Source organism: Quercus robur, chromosome 4 (assembly GCF_932294415.1).
Source record: "Quercus robur chromosome 4, dhQueRobu3.1, whole genome shotgun sequence".
NCBI classification, from domain to species: Eukaryota; Viridiplantae; Streptophyta; class Magnoliopsida; order Fagales; family Fagaceae; genus Quercus; species Quercus robur.
The window spans coordinates 5,726,948-5,730,612 of record NC_065537.1 but is presented as its reverse complement, the minus strand read 5'-3'; the positions used below and the strand labels follow the sequence as shown (position 1 = coordinate 5,730,612).

The 3,665-nt window shown below is 28.6% G+C and overlaps 1 long non-coding RNA gene across 1 annotated transcript; it reads left to right on the top strand.

The window, feature by feature from the left end:
* The first annotated feature begins 1,452 nt into the window (after positions 1 to 1,452).
* Positions 1,453 to 2,884, top strand: LOC126720421 (uncharacterized). Its single transcript, XR_007653376.1, has 2 exons — positions 1,453 to 1,745; positions 1,981 to 2,884. It is a non-coding gene; the product is annotated as an uncharacterized LOC126720421 (long non-coding RNA).
* The last annotated feature ends 781 nt before the right edge of the window (positions 2,885 to 3,665 follow it).

Genomic DNA, 3,665 nt, shown 5'->3' with positions numbered 1-3,665 from the left:
AACTCACACTCATTTTCCAATATGGGATTAACCCGAAAAGTTAGGTCTATGTATAGTTTGTAGAATCTCAATTATCCATTGCCATGATTATTTTGATGTTTACTCTGTTGCATTTAATCTCAAGATATAGTTATGCAATTTATATAAATATATATATATATATATATATTATCAAGATCTTTCAAGATCAATAATTATCTCATTTATAAAATGTTTAAATTTCAAGTTTCTGTATAATAGAATTATCTACAAAAAGTTATTAATCAAATAGAAAATAATATTGGTTAAAATATGAAATTTGGCATGCATGTTAGGAAGAACAAGAATGTTTAATCCAAGGGTATAAATTTTAAAATATCAATCCCTAAAGAAATTAAATCTTTTTTTTTCCTCACTGCTCATCATACCGCTCTCCATTATTATTATTATTATTATTATTAAGCAATCTTTGTTGTTGATGTATGCAAGGGAACCAATACTGCTTTGATCTTCACATTTGCTTTTATATACTCCCCCTTTCTCTTATATCTTCATCTTATAATCTTGTTGCTATGCTTCCTTTAGTTGCATAGAGTATAGACTCACTCTTTTGTTATTGTTGGTTTTTTCTACTTTTGTTGTTAGCTTTCTCTCCTTTTATTCATGTTTTTTAAAGTTTATTAATTTTCTCTCAAAGACTCAAACTTATTTACACTATTGCACCCTACACATTATCCTTAATTTCTTCATTATCTGCTTTGATCAACCCGTTTAGAGTTATACCTTATCACTAGATTTCCTTTGCCTTTTCTTATTCTCCACATTTCCAATGCTTCTATATATACTAGCCTCTGAGCACACGCTCACGCACGTGCTCAGAGACTCTTCTATTTTTTGGATAAAGATTAATAATTTGCATTTATTATAATTTTGGGTTTCTACTTTTTCCAATTACCAAAAAAAAAAAAAAAAAAAAAAAAAAAAACCAAACGTGGGGTGAGTTTTGTAGATTAAAGAAGTTTTAAAACTAACAAAAAAGTAATCCTATTTTATAGAGAGTTAAAGAGTAGAAGTAGGAATTTAAATTAACATAAAAGTAGGAGCTTATTAAAAGAAAGAAGGCATTTCAACGTAGAAATAAGAATTTATTATTTTTGTCAATTTACTATTTTAATCCCATTTTTAAGTTTTAGGTAGGGGTATTTTTGACATTAAAAAAAAAGCAATAACTAACTTTCTGAATCCTCTTAATATATACAGATAGATATATATATATATATATATATATATATATATTCTATAGAATAATTAATAGCCGAAACATTTGGCTTTTTATTGACAGCTCCTCGTTACGTCACATGACTACATAAATTACTGACATGATCACTTTAAAACATTAAACACCAAAAAAAATTAAGTTCTTCTTCTCAAAGAAAAAAAAAATACAACGTTTTGACTCTTGGGTAGCAGTTACAAATCCGTTTCATATTCCTACCCATAAAAAACCTCTTAAAAAAAATCAAACACTTTACTTTGTCTCTCTCCCTATACGCTTCTCTTTCCCTTTTTCTCTCTCTCTCTCTCACTCTCTTCTGAAATGTATTTCCCATGCACAATTTTGAAACAATTTCTCTCTATTTGGTTGAAAACTCAGAAAAATGGCTTCACTGCGTCAAAATTTCCCGGTTCAATTTCTCCAAATGACTCCACCAGCTTTGAATCTTTCTACTCAAGATACCCCAAACGCATCAGATCAAATCTCCTTGGTAAGATCACCTTGAATCCTCAATTTTTGTTGTTGTTGTTATCCTAATCTATTTGCTAATGAATAGTTTGTGGTTTTTTGTTTCCATTCTGAACATTCTTGAATTAGGACGAAGGACATAATAAATTTGAGGCTCAAATGTTTGGGATTTGGGGTTTCTAATTAGGGTTTGCTGTAATTATAGATTTCACTTCCTAATCTGTTTTCCTCTTTGTACTTTTTTTTTTTTTCCCCAGGGAAACACCATTACAGTGGGCAGTTATAGATTTTATACAGTTACAAATAAATTTCACTTTATATTTCTTTAGACAAAAATCAAAAACAAAAAATTCAACTTCCTTCTGATTCAAGTTATTGTCAAGTTTTTGAGTCATATTTCAGTCGAGGAAATTTTAATTCTCTCTCTGTACTCTATTCCTGCAACAACTTTGAAACATTTTCTCCACACAAGTTTTTCCGTGTTTGCAGAAATACTCAGAAACAAGACTTCTTTTCTACTTTTTAAAAATAATTAAAACAACTAAATCAATATACATAGCAGCGAAAATTATCTGAAAAAAGAAAAAGAAAATTGAGTGAGAGAGAGAGTCTGTAAGATTTTGAAAGGTAAGTTTTTACAAATTTTCCCCTTTATATTTCTGGTTCTTAATTTATTCTTCTGTTAATAAATGGTTGATTTTGTATTTACATAATTTAGAATTTGCTATTAATTGGCTAATGAAATTTGAGGGCATTTGTCGACGAGGAGGAGGATAATCTGTGCTATATGTTCAAAGTCCAGCAAGATTTGGTTTTTGAGATTAGTTTAAGATTAGTTTTACAAAAGAAATACAGTTGACAGAAATCTGGATAAATAATTAATGAAATAGAAAATATATATATATATATATATAGATTTTGTTTTTGTTGCATGTAATACTATAGATGTTGAACAATTATTGTATTACAATGTTAGGGGTTAATTCATTGAATTTTGTGTCATTGTTATTCTGTTTTAGTACAATGCAGCCATACAGATGCGTTGAGAGTTGAAAAGAGTTTTAATTTCAGTTGTTTCAAGCATTCGAATTTAGTTACTTGCTTGGTAAATCTTTGTTTTAAGGCATTGAAATAAAAAAAGATATGTTATCTATTTGTTTATTATTTTGACTCAACCTATTATTTGAGGATTGCATATAGTGAAAATGGCTGCTTTCCTTATTGTTGCAAAAAAAAAAAAAAAAAAAAAAAAAAAAAAAAAAAAAAAAAAAAAAACATAGCAATTGTTCACTTTTTTTTATTATTTTTTATGGGTTTGGTTTGATACTCTTCAAAATTTGCATTACATGCTGAAATTGGAAACATAAATGCGTGTATGTATGTTTTATTTGAAATGTAATTTTCCAATTAGTTTTTGTTTAGATGGTTTTCCTCGCCCCACAGTGTTCACAAACTTGTGTTGGAGGTCCTAAATTCATTGCCTCCATAAATTTTGTACGCATTTTATCTTTGCATCTTATAAACCTCGAAAGAGATGAATGGTAATATCCCCTCTCTGATCTTGAAAAATTGCTGGTATGTCAAGTAGCAATTAATTAATTCGTCAATCTTACTTATTTTAAGATAAGTGCTAATCAAATTTAGAAGGTTTGCATATCAAGCCAAGAGCAGCAGGCAAAGTATTTAGATTTTTTTGAGATTAGCATGGAGTATTTCAGTTACAAAGGAAGTGGGTCTACCATAAGCCAAAAAATATATAAATACGTAAATAAAGAAATTTGTTTTCGAGATTACATCTGATGTAATTTGCTGGAGCTTAACATCTAAGAGAATGTGGAGTTTGCTCCAATATTCATGTTAGCTGTAAAGGATTAGGAGTTGAGTTTTAATTTTGGAAGCTAATAACCTGTTGTTTTACTAATTTACTTTGTTCAAACACAGT